This window comes from Nerophis ophidion, linkage group LG21 (assembly GCF_033978795.1).
Source record: "Nerophis ophidion isolate RoL-2023_Sa linkage group LG21, RoL_Noph_v1.0, whole genome shotgun sequence".
Lineage (NCBI taxonomy): Eukaryota > Metazoa > Chordata > Actinopteri > Syngnathiformes > Syngnathidae > Nerophis > Nerophis ophidion.
This window is the reverse complement of record NC_084631.1, coordinates 36,464,101-36,484,830: the sequence shown is the minus strand read 5'-3', so window position 1 is coordinate 36,484,830 and position 20,730 is coordinate 36,464,101. Positions and strand designations below refer to the sequence as shown.

At 32.8% G+C, this 20,730-nt stretch overlaps 1 long non-coding RNA gene across 1 annotated transcript in view; it reads right to left on the bottom strand.

The window, feature by feature from the left end:
• Positions 1-20,730, bottom strand: part of LOC133540058 (uncharacterized) — a 567,296-nt gene that overhangs the window by 294,771 nt on the left and 251,795 nt on the right. Inside the window, exons 6-7 of the long non-coding RNA XR_009803535.1 lie at positions 17,191-17,353; positions 9,065-9,203 (exon numbers count right to left, since the gene is read on the bottom strand). This is a non-coding gene — a long non-coding RNA (uncharacterized LOC133540058). The remainder of the gene's footprint in view (positions 1-9,064; positions 9,204-17,190; positions 17,354-20,730) is intronic.

Here is a 20,730-nt window from a genome sequence, read left to right as displayed (position 1 = left end):
GGAAATCGAACGTGAAAACGTCACTCAGGTCCGCATGGAGCTGGAGGGGGCGTGGCCTCCAGCTCCGCCTGAATTTCGGGAGATTTTCGGGAGAGCCGCTGAATTTCGGGAGTCTTCCGGGAGGGTTGGCAAGTATGTTCGTGAGTGACAGGCAGAATTCCCCCCCAAAAATAGATTATATTGATTTTATTTCATTTCAATGAGCCCTGCTAACTTAAGTGTTTTGATGACTGAACTGAGTCCAAAGTACTACTAGGGATAATAGACATAATTGAGCAAGTGTCCCAGTCGACTCCACCTTGCAGCGTGCATAAAAACATCCATTCATCCATCCATTTTCTACCGCTTATTCCCTTAACAGCATCCGAACATCTTGCCTTTTAGAAGAAAAATAAAATACAATAGAACAAAAAAAAAAAGCCTCCTGAGTCGCAGTCTAGACTTCTCCCGACTTGCACTGCAGCAGCCGTGTAACCACCTCGCTGACCTCCGCTCCGCTTATATAACACACACATTACACAACGGGAGGAGCACACACATATAACTCAGCGTGTGTTCTTGTATTTCTGCCCTTCTTGAGACACGAAGAAGGGAAAGTATCTTCCATATGAGGAGGTGTGGACAAGTGATGACATAAATCATGGTCCCAATAACATCTAAAAGACAATGTCCATTAGAGGGATTTATCACATTGACTGTGTGTCGCTTTTAAAAGTGCTCCCCCTCTGGTCAACATATGAAATAACAAGTGTGTGTAAGACATTGGAATGCGCCCCCTATGGCCAAAAATTTAATAAAAATAAATAAATGTACATGGAGACATACTGTAATAACTGGATGTAAATAATGAAGATTAAAAAACAAAAAATTAAACAAAACAAAAAAAATGAATCAAAAAGCAATCTTTTTCTCACAATGTGTCGACTTTTTTCTCATGAAATTGGAAATGATTTCTCATTTTATTTCTGTTTCTGTAATATTGAATTATTTTATCGTAAAAATATTACTCTTTATTTTTAGGTAAAATTATTACTTTTTAATGCAAAATTTAAAATTCCAACTTTTATCACAATGTTGCCAATTTTTTGTTGTTGTTCTTTTGGAGTAATATTATGACTTTTGTCATAATTTTGTCAAGAAAAATGTTGATTATTATTATGATATTGCTAACATTTCAAAGTTTTCTTATAAAATTGGGAACAATTTCTCATATTCTTTCTGTTTCTGTAATACTGCCATATTTTCTCGTAAAATTATTACTTTTTAACGCAAAATGGTGACATTGTCATCTACAATTCTGACTTTTATCGCAATTTTTTGCTGTTCTTGTAAAATGGTGACATTTTTGGAGTAAAATGACTTTTGTCATCATTTTGCCAAATAAAATTCAGATTTTTATTACAGTATTAACATTTTAAAGTTTTCTTAAAAAATAGGGATTCTGTAGAATAAAAAGGACGACTCTTTTCATAAAATTGCCAACATTTTAAGCTTGTCTTGTAAAAATGCGACTGTTATTGAGTACAATTCAAAATTGCATCATAATATTGCACAAATATTCAGTTTTTCCTGTAAAATTTAGACTTTTATTTTCAACTTTTATCATAATACTGCCAATATTCAAAGTTTTGTTTACGTAAAATTATTACTTTTTAATGCGAAATGGTGACATTTGTCATATAAATTTCTGACTTTTTTTGCAGTTTTGTGTTGTAAAATGTTGACTTTTGTCATCATTTTGCCAAGTAAAATTTTATTATTATTATTATGATATTGCCAACATTTTAAAGTTTTCTTATTAAAGTGTGACTTTTGTCAAGTAAAATGACGACTCTTTTCATAAAATTGCCAACATTTTAAGCTTGTCTTGTAAAATTGCGTAAAATTCCAAATTGCATCATAACATTGCACAAATGTTGCGTTTGTCCTGTAAAATTTTGACTTTCGTTAAGTAAAATTACAAGTTTTATTATAATACTGCCAGAATTCAAAGTTTTGTTTATGTAAAATGATTAATTCTTTATACAAAATTCTGAATTTCATCGCAATTTTTTGTTGTTCTTGTAAAATGGTGACATTTTTTGAGTAAAATGTTGACTTTTGTCATCATTTTGCCAAGTAAAATTTATATTATTATTATTATGATATTGCCAACATTTTTAAGTTTTCTTATTAAAGTGTGACTTTAATCGTGTAAAACGACGACTCTTATTAGTTTGTCCTGTAAAATGTTGACTTGCCTTATGTAAAATTACAACTTTTTATAATACTGCCAATATTCACAGTTTTGTTTATCTAAAATTATTACGTTTTAATGCAAAATGGTGACATTTGTCACACAAAATTCAGACTTTCATCGCATTTTTTGTTTTTCTTGTAAAATGGTGACATTTTTTGAGTAAGTAAAATTTATATTATGATATTGCCAACATTTTAAAGTTTTCTTATTAAAGTGTGACTTTTGTCGAGTAAAATGACGACTCTTTTCATAAAATTGCGAACATTTTAAGCTTGTCTTGTAAAAATGCGACTGTTATGGAGTAAAACTCCTAATTGCATCATAATATTGCACAAATGTTCAATTTTTCTTGTCGAATTTTGACTTGTGTTGGGTAAAATTACAACTTTTATTATAATACTGCCAATATTCAAAGTTTTGTTCATGTGAAGTTATTACTTTTTAATGCAAAATGGTGACATTTGTCATACAAAATTCTGACTTTCATCACAATTTTTTGTTGTTCTTGTAAAATGGTGACATTTTTTGAGTAAGTAAAATTTATATTATTATTATGATATTGCCAACATTTTAAAGTTTTCTTATTAAAGTGTGACTTTTGTCGGGTGAAATGACGACTCTTTTCATAAAATTGTCAACATTTTAAGCTTGTCTTGTAAAATTGTGAATGTTATTGTGTAAAATTCCAAATTGTATCATAATATTCCACAAATGTTCCGTTTTTCCTGGAAAATTTTGACTTGTGTTGAGTAAAATGATTACTTTTATTATAATACTGTCAATATTGTAAGTTTTCTTTTTGCAAAATAATTACTTTTTAATGCAAAATAGTGACATTTGTTATACAAAATTCTGACTTTCATCACAATTTTTTGTTGTTCTTGTAACATGGGGACATTTTTTGAGTAAAATGATGACTTTTGTCATCATTTTGCCAAGTAAAATTTATATTATTATTATTATGATATTGCCAACATTTTAAGTTTTCTTATTAAAGTGTGACTTTTATTGAGTAAAATGACGACTTCTTTTCATAAAATTGCCAACATTTCACGCTTGTCTTGTAAAATTGCGACTGTTATTTAGTAAAATTCCAAATTGCATCATAATATTGCACAAATGTTCCGTTTTCCCTGTAAAATTTTGACTTGCGTTGAGTAAAATGATGACTGGTGTGCCAATATTCAAAGTTTTCTTTTTGTGAAATTATTACTTTTTAATTCAAAATGGTGATATTTATCATACAAAATTCTGAATTTCAATCAAATTTTTTGTTGTTCTTGTAAAATGGTGACATTTTTTGAGTAAAATTATGACTTTTGTCATAATTTTGCCAAATAAAATTTATATTATTATTATGATATTGCCAACATTTTAAAGTTTTCTTATTAAAGTGTGACTTTTGTCGGGTAAAATGACGACTCTTTTCATAAAATTGTCAACATTTTAAGCTTGTCTTGTAAAATTGTGACTGTTACTGAGTAAAATTCGAAATTGTATCATAATATTGCACAAATGTTCTGTTTTTCTTGTCAAATTTTGACTTGTGTTGAGTAAAATTACAACTTTTATTATAATACTGCCAATATTCTAAGTTTTCTTTTTGTGAAATTATTACTTTTCAATGCAAAATGGTGACATTTGTCATACAAAATTCTGACTTTCATCACAATTTTTTGTTGTTCTTGTAAAATGGTGACATTTTTTGAGTAAAATGATGACTTTTGTCATCATTTTGCCAAATAAAATTTATATTATTATTATGATATTGCCAACATTTTAAAGTTTTCTTATTAAAGTGTGACTTTTGTCGGGTGAAATGACGACTCTTTTCATAAAATTGTCAACATTTTAAGCTTGTCTTGTAAAATTGTGACTGTTATTGTGCAAAACTCCAAATTGCATCATAATATTGCACAAATGTTCCGTTTTTCCTGTAAATTTTTTTATGTAAAATTACAACTTTTTATAATACTGCCAATATTCACAGTTTTGTTTATGTAAAATTATTACTTTTTAATGCAAAATGGTGACATTTGTCATACAAAATTCTGACTTTCATCGCAATTTTTTGTTGTTCTTGTAAAATGGTGACATTTTTTGAGTAAAATGATGACTTTTGTCATAATTTTGCCAAATAAAATTTATATTATTATTATGATATTGCCAACATTTTAAAGTTTTCTTATTAAAGTGCGACTTTTGTCGAGTAAAACGACGACTCTTTTCATAAAATTGCCAACATTTTAAGCTTGTCTTGTAAAATTGCAACTGTTATTGAGTAAAACTCCAAATTGCATCATAATATTGCACAAATGTTCTGTTTTTCTTGTCAAATTTTGACTTGTGTTGAGTAAAATTACAACTTTTATTATAATACTGCCAATATTCTAAGTTTTCTTTTTGTGAAATTATTACTTTTCAATGCAAAATGGTGACATTTGTCATACAAAATTCTGACTTTCATCACAATTTTTTGTTGTTCTTGTAAAATGGTGACATTTTTTGAGTAAAATGATGACTTTTGTCATCATTTTGCCAAATAAAATGTATATTATTATTATGATATTGCCTACATTTTAAAGTTTTCTTATTAAAGTGTGACTTTTGTCGGGTGAAATGACGACTCTTTTCATAAAATTGCCAACATTTTAAGCTTGTCTTGTAAAATTGTGACTGTTATTGTGCAAAACTCCAAATTGCATCATAATATTGCACAAATGTTCCGTTTTTCCTGTAAAATTTTGACTTGCCTTATGTAAAATTAAAACTTATTATAATACTGCCAATATTCAAAGCTTTGTTTATGTAAAATGATTACTTTTTAATGCAAAATGGTGACATTTATCATACAAAATTCTGACTTTCATCGCAATTTTTTTGTTCTTGTAAAATGGTGACATTTTTTCAGTAAAATGTTGACTTTTGTCATCATTTTGCCGAGTAAAATTTTTATTATTATGATATTGCCAACATTTTTAAGTTTTCCTACTAAAGTGTGACTTTTGTCGGATAAAATGACGACTCTTTTCATAAAATTGCTAACATTTTAAGCTTGTCTTGTAAAATTGCGACTGTTATTGAGTAAAACTCCAAATTGCATCATAATATTGCACAAATGTTCTGTTTTTCTTGTCAAATTTTGACTTGCTTTGAGTAAAAGGACGACTTTTATTATAATACTGCCAATATTCTAAGTTTTCTTTTTGTGAAATTATTACTTTTTAAAGCAAAATGGTGACATTTGTCAAACAAAATTCTGACTTTCATCACAATTTTTTGTTGTTCTTGTAAAATGGTGACATTTTTTGAGTAAAATGATGACTTTTGTCATCATTTTGCCAAATAAAATTTATATTATTATTATGATATTGCCTACATTTTAAAGTTTTCTTATTAAAGTGTGACTTTTGTCAATTAAAATGACGACTCTTTTCATAAAATTGCCAACATTTTAAGCTTGTCTTGTAAAATTGTGACTGTTATTGTGCAAAACTCCAAATTGCATCATAATATTGCACAAATGTTCCGTTTTTCCTGTAAAATTTTGACTTGCCTTATGTAAAATTAAAACTTATTATAATACTGCCAATATTCAAAGCTTTGTTTATGTAAAATGATTACTTTTTAATGCAAAATGGTGACATTTATCATACAAAATTCTGACTTTCATCGCAATTTTTTTGTTCTTGTAAAATGGTGACATTTTTTCAGTAAAATGTTGACTTTTGTCATCATTTTGCCGAGTAAAATTTTTATTATTATGATATTGCCAACATTTTTAAGTTTTCCTACTAAAGTGTGACTTTTGTCGGGTAAAACGACGACTCTTTTCATAAAATTGCTAACATTTTAAGCTTGTCTTGTAAAATTGCGACTGTTATTGAGTAAAACTCCAAATTGCATCATAATATTGCACAAATGTTCTGTTTTTCTTGTCAAATTTTGACTTGCTTTGAGTAAAAGGACGACTTTTATTATAATACTGCCAATATTCTAAGTTTTCTTTTTGTGAAATTATTACTTTTTAAAGCAAAATGGTGACATTTGTCAAACAAAATTCTGACTTTCATTGCAATTTTTTGTTGTTCTTGTAAAATGGTGACATTTGTCATCATTTTGCCAAGTAAAATTGATATTATTATTATAATATTGCCAACATTTCAAAGTTTTCTTATTCAAGTGTGACTTTTGTCGGGTAAAATGACGACTCTTTTCATAAAATTGCCAACATTTTAAGCTGTTTTTGTAAAATTGTAACTATTAAGTTTAGCTGTTCTTGTCAGATTTTGACTTGCATTTTTTACAAAAAGCTTTTTTATATGTGCATAGTATGTATATATTATTCATGTTGTAAATACACTTCTTTATATATCTAGAAAGGCTGGTCCTAAAGAGGGAGGCATTCTTCAGATGTCTCAAGAAGGTAACAAATACAAGTGTGTGTGTGTGTGTGTGTGTGTGTGTGTGTGTGTGTGTGTGTGTGTGTGTGTGTGTGTGTGTGTGTGTGTGTGTGTGTGTGTGTGTGAGTGTGTGTGTGTGAGCTGCAGTATATCTGAGGATGCACTTGTCAGACCGAGATGGGGGAGGAAGTTTCTGGAGAAGTGAACAATTTGTCATGTGGCTGCATTTTCAATGTAAAAACACTTGTAAAAATAATAATAAGATTAGCTCCAGCAACCCCAAAAGGGACAAGTGGTTGGAAATGGATGGATGGAAAAATAAAAATGAAAAATTAATTAATATTATTATTTTTTAATCCTACTGTGCTGGAGAAGTGAATGGAGAACATGAGTAAGGTGATGGACTCCAAGACACGGCCTGCTGGAGACACTTCCACACTTCAAGGGCTTTCGTGACAGCGAGGCGGCAACGTCAGCACTTTTACCTCCGTGTGTGTGTGTGTGTGTGTGTGTGTGTGTGTGTGTGTGTGTGTGTGTGTGTGTGTGTGCGTGTGTGTCTCCGTAGGGAACAAAGCACAAAGCAAGGACACTCCACAGCTTAAAGGACACATTTGAGCCAGCCCTTCACCGGCCACAACATTAGGGACACCTAATATGCAAATGAGGCACTGCCATGACACACCCTAGCACTCGCCCAGGAAGTTAACATCTCCTCCATGAGTTACTTCCTGAAGTTATGAACATACCGCACAAAAAGCAGCGTTTTAAAAGCGACACTGTATATTTTATAATGCTGGAAAAAAGTATATACAAATACATATACACACATATACATATACATATATATATACATATATATATATAAAAACCCTGTTTCTATATGAGTTGGGAAATTGTGTTAGATGTAAAGATAAACGGAATACAATGATTTGCAAATCCTTTTCAACCCATATTCAGTTGAAAGCACAACAAAGACAACATATTTGATGTTCAAACTGATAAAAAAAAAATGTTTTTTTTGCAAATAATCATTAACTTCAGAATTTGATGCCAGCAACACGTGACAAAGAAGTTGGGAAAGGTGGCAATAAATACTGACAAAGTTGAGGAATGCTCATCAAACACTTATATGGAACATCCCACAGGTGTGCAGGCTAATTGGGAACAGGTGGGTGCCATGATTGGGTATAAAAACAGCTTCCCCCCAAAAAATGCTCAGTCTTTCACAAGAAAGGATGGGGCGAGGTACACCTCTTTGTCCACAACTGCGTGAGCAAATAGTCAAACAGTTTAAGAACAAAGTTTCTCAAAGTGCAATGGCAAGAAATTTAGGGATTTCAACATCTACGCTCCATAATATCATCAAAAGGTTCAGAGAATCTGGAGAAATCATTCCACGTAAGCGGCATGGCCGGAAACCAACATTGAATGACCGTGACCTTCGATCCCTCAGACGGCGCTGTATAAAAAAACGACATCAATCTCTAAAGGATATCACCACATGGGCTCAGGAACACTTCAGAAAAACACTGCAAGTTAAAACTCTACTATGCAAAGCGAAAGCCATTTATCAACAACATCCAGAAACACCACCAGTTTCTCTGGGCCCGAGATCATCTAAGATGGACTGATGCAAAGTGGAAACGTGTTCTGTGGTCTGACGAGTCCACATTTAAAATTTTTGGGGGAAATATTGGACATCGTGTCATCCGGACCAAAGGGGAAGCGAACCATCCAGACTGTTATCGACGCAAAGTTCAAAAGCCAGCATGTGTGATGGTATGGGGGTGCATTAGTGCCTAAGCCATGGGTAACTTACACATCTGTGAAGGCACCATTAATGCTGAAAGATACATACAGGTTTTGGAACAACATATGCTGCCATCTAAGCACTGTCTTTTTCATGGTCGCCCCTGCTTATTTCAGCCATACAACACCAAGCCACATTCAGCACATGTTACAACAGTGTGGCTTCGTAAAAAAAGAGTGCCGGTACTTTCCTGGCCCGCCTGCAGTCCAAACCTGTCTCCCATGGAAAATGTGTGCCGCATTATGAAGCGTAAAATATGACAGCGGAGACCCCGGACTGTTGAACGACTGAAGCTCTACATAAAACAAGAATGGGAAAGAATTCCACTTTCAAAGCTTCAACAATTAGTTTCCTCAGTTCCCAAACATTTATTGAGTGTTGTTAAAAGAAAAGGTGATGTAACACAGTGGTGAACATGCCCTTTCCCAACTACTTTGGCACGTGTTGCAGCCATGAAATTTTAAGTGAATTATTATCCATTTTTTATTATGCGTTTTCAGCAGGTGCGACTTATACTCCGGAGCTACTTGTACTCCGAAAAATACAGTGTATACATACCTACATATATACATATATATATATATATTATATATTGTAGACGTCGTTCCCTACCCGTTCCCAGATATCACGTCAGGAGTCAGAGTGCCGTTTACCAAAGTCTTCAATTATCACGTGAAGTAGATTATTTTCAGCACAATCTTTTCAGGTTACTGTCTCCCGTCCTTCCACCTCCTCCTTCACTGACCGCTCACTGTTAAAGACAACAGGTGATTAGACTAACAGGTGCAACTTGCGAAATCAAATCACCTGTCAGCTGCGTCTCACCGTCCCGCACATGCCCCGCCCCTAATAGGTGGTGCTCCGCCCTCAACACCATTGACTGAGACAGTGACCTTTTGCTCCTGCAGTGCACTAATCACAATCTCCCTCTCCCCACATATTTTTATATGTATATATATATATAAAACATATATTTTAATTTTTTTGTGTGCCAAAATCATGCATCTGTGACAGTCTAAAGGCCTACTGAAATGAGATGTTCTTATTTAAACGGGGATAGCAGGTCCATTCTATGTGTCATACTTGATCATTTCCCGATATTGCCATATTTTTGCTGAAAGGATTTAGTAGAGAACATCCACGATAAAGTTTGCAACTTTTGGTCTCTAATAAAAAAAAGCCTAGCCTGTACCGGAAGTAGCAGACGATGTGCGCGTGACGTCACGGGTTGTGGAGCGCCTCACATCTGAACATTGTTTAAAATCATGGCCACCAGCAGCGAGAGCGATTCGGACCGAGAAAGCGAAGATTTCCCCATTAATTTGAGCGAGGATGAAAGATTTGTGGATGAGGAAAGGGAGAGTGAAGGACCATAAAAAAAAAAGACTATGAAGTGGGAGTGGTTCAGATGTTATTAGACAAATTTACTAGGATGATTCGGAAAAAATCACTTATCTGATTATTGTGTTACTAGTGTTTTAGTGAGATTACATGGTTGGCCCCGCACCTTTCTTCAGCATCGGTCGACGGGTGGTGGTGATGCCCATCTCTGCCCTTCGCAAGGGACCCTCTTCGAAACTCAATCTTTGGAAATGATCGCTGCATAATACACTGTACTTTGAGTGTGTGGTCCAATCCAACCGTGTTCGCTTGACCGCTCTGTTCCATAGTAAAGCTTCACCGTCATCTTTCGGGAATGTAAACAAGGAGACACCGGCTGTGTTAGTGTTGCTAAAGGCGGCCGCAATACACCGCTTACCACTTACAGCTTTCTTCTTTGACGTCTCCATTATTCATTGGACAAATTGCAAAAGATGCTGTGAAATTATGCGATGTAAACAGACGACTTATAGCTGTGAACGGTGCTGGAACAAAATGTCCTCTACAATGCGTGTTTTCTGCAGGATAATTCGCATGACATTTAAAATTGCAATTTAGTAAACTAAACCGGCCGTATCGGCATGTGTTGCAATGTTAATATTGATATATATAATCATTGATATATAAACTATCAGACTGTGTGGTCGCTAGTAGTGGCTTTCAGTAGGCCTTTAATGAAGAGCAAAATTGAAGGGAAAAAAAACTTCCTGGTAAATCTTTTAACCGCACAAAGTATACCAAGAAACAGATTATCAAGCCAACGCTTTGTTAGAACCATAAATAGCATAGCCAGCGTCGACAAACACTTAGCTTCATCCAGGAGGCTGCACACACACGCGCACACACACACACACACACACACACACACACACACACACACACACACACACACACACACACACACACACACACACACACACACACACACACACACACCGTCGTGCAGTAAAGTGCAGCCATCCCTGACTGGCACACAGGACACACACTGACTGTGTGACAGTGTCAGAGTGTCACACCACATGATTTATGACGGGTAATTATGGTTATGGAGGTGACATCATACCCTACTCACTGCCTCCCCCATGCGCTGTGTGTGTGTGTGTGTGTGTGCGGGTGTGTGTGTGTCTGACTCATTAGTTATGCTGCCTGGATCCGGCAGCGACTATCATTGTTTTGTTCTCCTCACAGAAGACAAGATATGTCACAACATATCCCGCAAAAAAAAAAAAAAAAAAAAAAGGCACATTTGGGGCCCACAGATGAGGCGGCGTTGAATCGTAGAAGAGAGACTATATCTGTTTGGAGGAGACTGTGAGAGAATGCACCTGCCACCTCCCAATAAAAACCTCCAAAGTGAGTCCTTACTACAATAAGGTGCTCCCCAAATATGTCCAATTGGGAAGAAAGTGAGTGGCGTTGACGAGCGCAGGTGAGTGAAGTGTGCTTATTAAAAAGGCAGTTTGGGAGAAGATGATAAAAGGTGCACATGAGTCATGTCTCACTTTCAGTCCTGACCACAAGGCCTTCAGACAGAAAAGTCCACTTTTCCATTTAAAGGCCTACTGAAAGCCACTACTAGCGACCACGCGGTCTGATAGTTTATATATCAATGATGAAATATTAACATTGCAACACATGCCAATACAGCCTTTTTAGTTTACTAAATTGCAATCTTAAATTTCACGCGGAAGTATCATGCTAATACGTCGCGGTATGATGACGCCTGTGCGTGACGTCACGCATTGTAGACGACATTTTGTTCCAGCACCGTTCACAGCTATATGTCGTCTCTTTTCATCGTATAACTCCCCAGTATTCTGGACATCTGTGTTGATGAATATTTTGCAATTTGTTCAATTAATAATGGAGACGTCAAAGAAGAAAGCTGTAGGTGGGAAGCGGTGTATTGCGGCCGCCTTTAGCAACACAAACGCAGCCGGTGTTTCATTGTTTACATTCCCGAAAGATGACGGTGAAGCTTTACTATGGAACAGAGCGGTCAAGCGAACACGGTTGGATTGGACCACACACACAAAGTACAGTGTATTATGCAGCGATCATTTCGAAAGATCGTTTTTCAAAGAGGGTCCCTTGCGAGATGGGCATCGCCACCAACCGTCGACTGGTGCTGAAGAATGGTGCGGGGCCGACCTTCAGGTTGTACAGGTACGACCATATAATCTCACTAAAACATTACTAACACAATAAGCAGATAAGGGAATTTCCAGAATTATCCTAGTAAATTTGTCTGATAACATCTGAATCGCTCCCACTGTATAGTCTTTTTTTTTCTTGTAGTCCTTCACTCTCACTTTCCTCATCCACAAATCTTACATCCTCGCTCAAATTAATAGGGAAATTGTCGCTTTCTCGGTCCGAATCACTGTTGTTGCTGGTGGCCATGATTGTAAACAATGTTCAGATGTGAGGAGCTCCACAACCCGTGACTTCACGCGCACATCGTTTGCTACTTCCGGTACAGGCAAGGCTTTTTTTTATTAGCGACCAAAAGTTGCGAACTTTATCGTGGATGTTCTCTACTAAATCCTATCATCAAAAATATGGCAATATCGCGAAATGATCAAGTATGACACATAGAATGGACCTGCTATCCCCGTTTAAATAAGAAAATCTCATTTCAGTAGGCCTTTATATACCTTTGAATTAACTGCACTTTTGCCTGGCGGCTTGACTAAAAACAACATTGCAACACATGCCAATACGGCCGGTTTAGTTTGCTATATTGCAATTTTAAATTCGTGCGGAAGTATCCTGCTAAAAGGTCGCGGTATGATGATGCGTGACATCACGCATTGTAGAGGACATTTTGTTCCAGCACCGTTCAGAGCTATAAGTCGTCGCTTTGTTCAATGAATAATGGAGACGTCAAAGAAGAAAGCTGTAGGTGGGAAGCGGTGTATTGCGGCCGCCTTTAGCAACACAAACACAGCCGGTGTTTCATTGTTTACATTCCTGAAAGATGACGGTGAAGCTTTACTATGGAACAGAGCGGTCAAGCGAACACGGTTGGATTGGACCACACACACAAAGTACAGTGTATTATGCAGCGATCATTTCGAAAGATCGTGTTTCAAAGAGGGTCCCTTGCGAGATGGGCATTGCCACCCCCCGTCGACTGGTGCTGAAGAAAGGTGCGGGGCAGACCTTCAGGTTGTACAGGTACAACCATATAATCTCACTAAAACACTAGTAACAAAATAAGCAGATAAGGGATTTTCCAGAATTATCCAAATAAATGTGTGTAATAACATCTGAATCGCTCCCACTGTATAGTCTTTTTTTTTCTTGTAGTCCTTCACTCTCACTTTCCTCATCCACGAATCTTTCATCCTCGCTCAAATTACTAGGATAATTGTCGCTTTCTCGGTCCGAATCGCTCTCGCTGCTGGTGGCCATGATTGTAAACAATGTTCAGATGTGAGGAGCTCCACAACCCGTGACGTCACGCGCACACCGTCTGCTACTTTCGGTACAGGCAAGGCTTTTTTTTTATTAGCGACCAAAAGTTGCAAACTTTATCGTGGATGTTCTCTACTAAGTCCTATCATCAAAAATATGGCAATATCGCGAAATGATCAAGTATGACACATAGAATGGACCTGCTATCCCCGTTTAAATAAGAAAATCTCATTTCAGTAGGCCTTTAAATACCTTTGAATTAACTGCACTTTTGCCTGGCGGCTCGAATAAAAACCACGAGAACAATAAAGAACTTTACAAAGTGAGTTGAACAAATACAACCTTTGACCACACATGAAACCTTCCCAAAGTCAAACTGGGCTGCTGTCCAAGCATAGATTTCCAGAACTTTCCTAACCAATGAGTCCACTTCAAGGGGATTTCACCTATTCATTATAACCCTTTTGTAAGACAAGAACACATATGTTTTTCTCTTTATGCTTTTTAAATAGTAAATATATGCCATCAAAAGTCAATGGAATTATGCCTCTTAATTTTTTTTTTATATATATACATGATGTAAGATTATATGTCATGTAGTAACATTCATAATGACATGTAATATATACATGATGTAAGTCATATATGTCATGTAGTAACACTCATAATAACATAATATATACATGATGTAAGTATGTATGTAGTATCTAGTAACATTCTTAATAACATGTAATATATACATGATGTAAGTCTATATGTCATGTAGTAACATTCATAATAACATGTAATATATACATGATGTAAGTATAGATGCAATATCTAGTAACATTCTTAATAACATGTCATATATACATGATGTAAGTATATATGTAGTATCTAGTAACATTCTTAATAATGTAATATATACATGATGTAAGTCTATATGTAGTATCTAGTAACATTTATAATAACATGTGATGTATACATGATGTAAGTCTATGTCATGTAGTAACATTCATAATAACATGTAATATATACATAATGTAAGTATGTATGTAGTATCTAGTAACATTCATAAAAAACATGTAACATATACATGATGTAAGTCTATACGTAGTATCTAGTAACATTTATAATAATATGTGATGTATACATGATGTAAGTCTATGTCATGTAGTAACATTCATAATAACATGTAATATATACATGATGTAAGTCTATGTCATGTAGTATCTAGTAACATTCATAATAACATATAATATATACATAATGTAAGTATGTATGTAGTATCTAGTAACATTCATGAAAACATGCAATATATACATGATGTAAGTCTATCTGTAGTATCTAGTAACATTCATAATAACATGTAATATATACATGATGTAAGTATGTATGTAGTATCTAGTAACATTCATAAAAAACATGTAATATATACATGATGTAAGTCTATCTGTAGTATCTAGTAACATTCATAATAACATGTAATATATACATAATGTAAGTATGTATGTAGTATCTAGTAACATTCATAAAAAACATGTAACATATACATGATGTAAGTCTATACGTAGTATCTAGTAACATTTATAATAACATGTGATGTATACATGATGTAAGTCTATGTCATGTAGTAACATTCATAATAACATGTAATATATACATGATGTAAGTCTATGTCATGTAGTATCTAGTAACATTCATAATAACATATAATATATACATAATGTAAGTATGTATGTAGTATCTAGTAACATTCATGAAAACATGCAATATATACATGATGTAAGTCTATCTGTAGTATCTAGTAACATTCATAATAACATGTAATATATACATGATGTAAGTATGTATGTAGTATCTAGTAACATTCATAAAAAACATGTAACATATACATGATGTAAGTCTATACGTAGTATCTAGTAACATTTATAATAACATGTGATGTATACATGATGTAAGTCTATGTCATGTAGTAACATTCATAATAACATGTAATATATACATGATGTAAGTCTATGTCATGTAGTATCTAGTAACATTCATAATAACATATAATATATACATAATGTAAGTATGTATGTAGTATCTAGTAACATTCATGAAAACATGCAATATATACATGATGTAAGTCTATCTGTAGTATCTAGTAACATTCATAATAACATGTAATATATACATGATGTAAGTATGTATGTAGTATCTAGTAACATTCATAAAAAACATGTAACATATACATGATGTAAGTCTATACGTAGTATCTAGTAACATTTATAATAACATGTGATGTATACATGATGTAAGTCTATGTCATGTAGTAACATTCATAATAACATGTAATATATACATGATGTAAGTCTATGTCATGTAGTATCTAGTAACATTCATAATAACATATAATATATACATAATGTAAGTATGTATGTAGTATCTAGTAACATTCATGAAAACATGTAATATATACATGATGTAAGTCTATCTGTAGTATCTAGTAACATTCATAATAACATGTAATATATACATGATGTAAGTATGTATGTAGTATCTAGTAACATTCATAATAACATGTAATATATACATGATGTAAGTATGTATGTAGTATCTAGTAACATTCATAATAACATGTAATATATACATGATGTAAGTATATATGTCATGTGGTAACATTCAAAATGTTCATAACACTGATTTTGATTAATTATTATTTTTGGAAAATTTGTGTTTTTTCCCCCAAAACTCACACTATCCCTTTTGAGCTATCTATCCATATATAATATCTCTCTCTCTCTCTCTCTCTCTCTCTCTCTCTCTCTCTCTCTCTCTCTCTCTTATATATATATATATATATATATATATATATATATATATATATATATATATATATATATATATAAATGTTGTCTGTCTATCTGTGTTGGCCCTGCGATAACGTACAGTGGCGACTTGTCCAGGGTGTATGCCGCCTTCCACCCAATTGTAGCTGAGATAGGCACCAGCGCCCTCCGCGACCCCAAAGGGAATAAGCGGTAGGAAATGGATGGATGGATATTGTTAGTTTTTTTCTTTTTTCTAACTTTAAGAATTTTTCAATGCATTCAAACCTATCCACATATATAAAGTTTTCTATATATATATTTTTTTTCCATGTTTTTTTTTTGCTCTTTTTGTAAAAACAAAAACAAACAAAAAAAAACAAAGAGAGAAAAACAACGACCCTAAAAAGGGACAAGCGGTAGAAAATGGATGGATGAATGGAAAACCACCAAATAAGCAATATTTCAAAACAACTAAGTGGAACACTTTCGATGAAGTAATTACAGCCAATCATACTCAAAATGTTCATAACACTGATTTTGATTAATTATTATGTTTGGAAAATGTTTGTTTTCCCCCCCAAAACTCACACTATCCCTTCTTAGCTGAAAAACGGATGTGCTAAGAAATATTAATATGTAATTATTTTTAATCCTATATATATATATATATATATATACATAATAATTTATTTCTCCTCACGTTTTGAAATTTTCAACAGATTCAAACATATCCATATATACTGTATATATATATATATATATATATTTTTTTTTTATTATTATTATTATTATTTTTTTTTTTTAAATTATTATTATTATTTTTTTCAAATTCTTTTTATTTTTCATTTTCTAACGTTTAGAATTTTTCAACAGATTTAAACCTATTCACAGATACAAAGTTCTAAGATTTTTTTCATTTTTTTATGGTCTTTCTGTAAAAAAACAAAAAAAAACATATGGGAAACCCCTAAATATGCAATATTTCCAAAAATGAGTTGCAAACTGGAATACTTTAAATGAGGTCTTCAAAAGGTCAACATTTTTGATTTTTGATGCATTATTCTTTTTGTAACATACTTTTTGGAGTATTTTTGTTAAGAAGAAGAATGTGTCATATATTGGTGAGGCGGCGGCGGTTGTCACCTGAAGGTGTGCAGACTGGAGACGATGTGCAGGTAAAAAGAGTCTTGAAGAGCAGTCATACGAACTGTAGCTCTCTGATTAGTGATCAGGAGCAGGTGAGTGTCTTGATGGCCAATCAGAGACGGCGCTCGGGCCGGAGTGGTGGAGGCAAACAGTAAGTGAACTGAAATAAGGGTAAACAACAGGAACCTCAGGAACATAGCACCAAAATAACAACACAGTGTCAGGTTTCAATGGTTGAAATTTGCACTTTTGGCAGTTCTAGGAGTTATTAGTAGTAATCTAGGACACAGCAGCTCAGACCAGGAACAAAGCAGAGTGGGCGGGGCGTCAGGAACACATGCGGAAGCACATTTTTACCTGATAATATATCATATTGTAGGCGTTTATTAAACTTTGCGTTCATATTTTGCTGGGTTTTTATTTTTACCTTTGTTGTGTTTTGCTTGATTGTGAAATATGTGGATGGAGGGGGGAGGAGACGTTCATATGTTGTTAATATTCAATGTTTTATTCATCATAGTTAATATTGTAAATCCCACATTCTTTAATTTTATGTACATTCTGGGTGCCTCATTCAGTAAAAAAAAAATTAAATTCCATTCTGTTTTCAAGGCCGTCTGTCATAACGTTTTTAGCATTCAATCAGACATTGTGACATTTTGGATTTTATATATATATATATATATATATACACATATATATACAAAACACAAGATAAATTAATAAAAAAGAACAAAAAACAAAACGTAATTTTCTTTTTTGTTCTTTTTTATTAATTTATCTTGTGTTTTATATATATATATGTATATATATATATATATATATATATATATATATATTTTTTTTTTTTGTTCTTTTTTGTTCTTTTTTATGTATTTATCTTGTGTTTTATATATATATATATGTATGTATATATATATTTTTTTGTTCTTTTTTATGAATTTATCTTGTGTTTTATATATATGTATGTATGTATATATATATATATATATATATATATATATATATATATATATATATATATATATATATATATATATATATACATACATACATATATATAAAACACAAGATAAATTCATAAAAAAGAACAAAAATAACACAAGATAAATTAATAATTAATTGTGACATTTTGGATTTTATATATATATATATATATATATGTATATATATATATATATATATATATATATATGTATACACATATATATATAAAACACAAGATACATTAATAAAAAAGAACAAAAAACAAAACATAATTTTCTTTTTTGTTCTTTTTTATGAATTTATCTTGTGTTTTATATATATGTATGTATGCATATATATATATATATATATATATATATATATATATATATATATATATATACATACATAATTTATAACAAAACATAATTTTCTTTTTTGTTCTTTTTTATGAATTTATCTTGTGTTTTATATATATGTATGTATGTAATATATATATATATATATATATATATATATATATATATATATATATATATATAATTTATCTTGTGTTTTATATATATGTATGTATATATATATATATATATATATATATATATATATACATACATATATATAAAACACAAGATAAATTCATAAAAAAGAACAAAAAAGAAAATTATGTTTTGTTTTTTGTTCTTTTTTATTAATGTATCTTGTGTTTTATATATATATGTGTATACATATATATATATATATATATATATATATATACATATATATATATATATATATATACATATAAAATCCAAAATGTCACAATTAATTATTAATTTATCTTGTGTTCTATATATATATATATATATATATATATATATATATATATATAGAAAAATTACGAATCTATTTACAATTTGAACGAACAAGAATAACGAAAAAATAGTCCTATAAAACACACACACACACACACACACACACACACACACACACACACACACACACACACACACACACACACACACACACTGTAGTAGACATTTGTGTTTTATAGGACTATTTTTTTGTCCCAAAATAAACCAAAAACAGAGTTCCACTGTAGAGGAGGCACATTTTCAGTGTTGGAAGTGTTGTCTCTTTGCTTTACTCTATATCTGTGTGTGTGTGTGTGTGTGTGTAACTATGGTACTCTTTAAAGTCTATTTTAGAAGCGTTGTTGTGTTGTTTGTATTCGTATTCTGTGTGTGTGTGTGTGTGTGTGTGTGTGTGTGTGTGTGTGTGTTTGTGTGTGTGTGTGTGCGTGTGTGTGTGTGTGAGACAAGGCCACACTTCTAAAAGCATAGTTCATAATATTTTGGTCAGCATATACTGGTAAATATAACATAATATGACGGTAAAAGATTTCGGCTTTGAATAATGAAGTTAAAATGTCACAAAAGCTGCCTAATTAGACCCCTACTTTGTTTTGTAGAGAACTAGTGTCCACTGCAGTGGACATTTGTGTTTTCTTCAGGACTGATCTTCCCCAAAATAAACTGAAAACAGATGTCCACTGTAGAGGACGAACATTCTCAGAAGGATATATGAGAAAATGTGTAGGAAGTGTTGTCTCTTTGCACTACTCTATATCCGTGTGTGTGTGTGTGTGTGTGTGTGTGTGTGTGTGTGTGTGTGTGTGTGTGTGTGTGTGTGTGTGTGTGTGTGTGTGTGTGTGTGTGTGTAACTACGGCACTCTTTAAAGTCTATTTTAGAAGCTTTTATGAAATCTACACTGGTATATATAGCAGAATACAAATAAAAACAACTCAAGAGACAGATAATAAAAACGCTACACATTTAAGTTTCTACTCAAGGTTGTTGGGAACTAACGTCCACTGCAGTGGACATTTGTGTTTTTCAGCTTTAATTTTTTCCCAAAATAAACTGAAAACAAGCAGAGGCTGGTTCTCAGGAGATGTGAGAGAAAATGTGTTAAATGTTGTCTCTCTCTCTCTGTGTGTGTGTGTGTGTGTGTGTGTGTGTGTGTGTGTGTGTGTAAAAGTGGCACTCTTTAAAAGTCTATTTTAGGAACTTTTGTGAGGTATAAACTGATAAAATATAGCAGAGTACATAAATAGTGTAACATATACAATGTAGTGGATGACATTTTGGTTTGTAATATTGGAGTTCAAATGTCACAAAAGCTGCCTAATCAAGTCCACACTAAATCTTCCTGAGATGTCGCGTCCACTGTAGTGGACATTTATGTTTTATAGGACTATTTTTTTGTCCCAAAATAAACCAAAAACAGACTTCCACTGTAGAGGCACATTCTCAGTGTTGGAAGTGTTGTCTCTTTGCTCGACTCTATATCTGTGTGTGTGTGTGTGTGTGTGTGCGTGTGTAACTATGGTACTCTTTAAAGTCTATTTTAGAAGCGTTGTTGTGTTGTTACTCTTATCTGTGTGTGTGTGTGTGTGTGTGTGTGTGTGTGTGTGTGTGTGTGCGTGTGTAACTATTTTAGAAGCGTTGTTGTGTTGTTACTCTTATCTGTGTGTGTGTGTGTGTGTGTGTGTGTGTGCGTGTGTGTAACTATTTTAGAAGCGTTGTTGT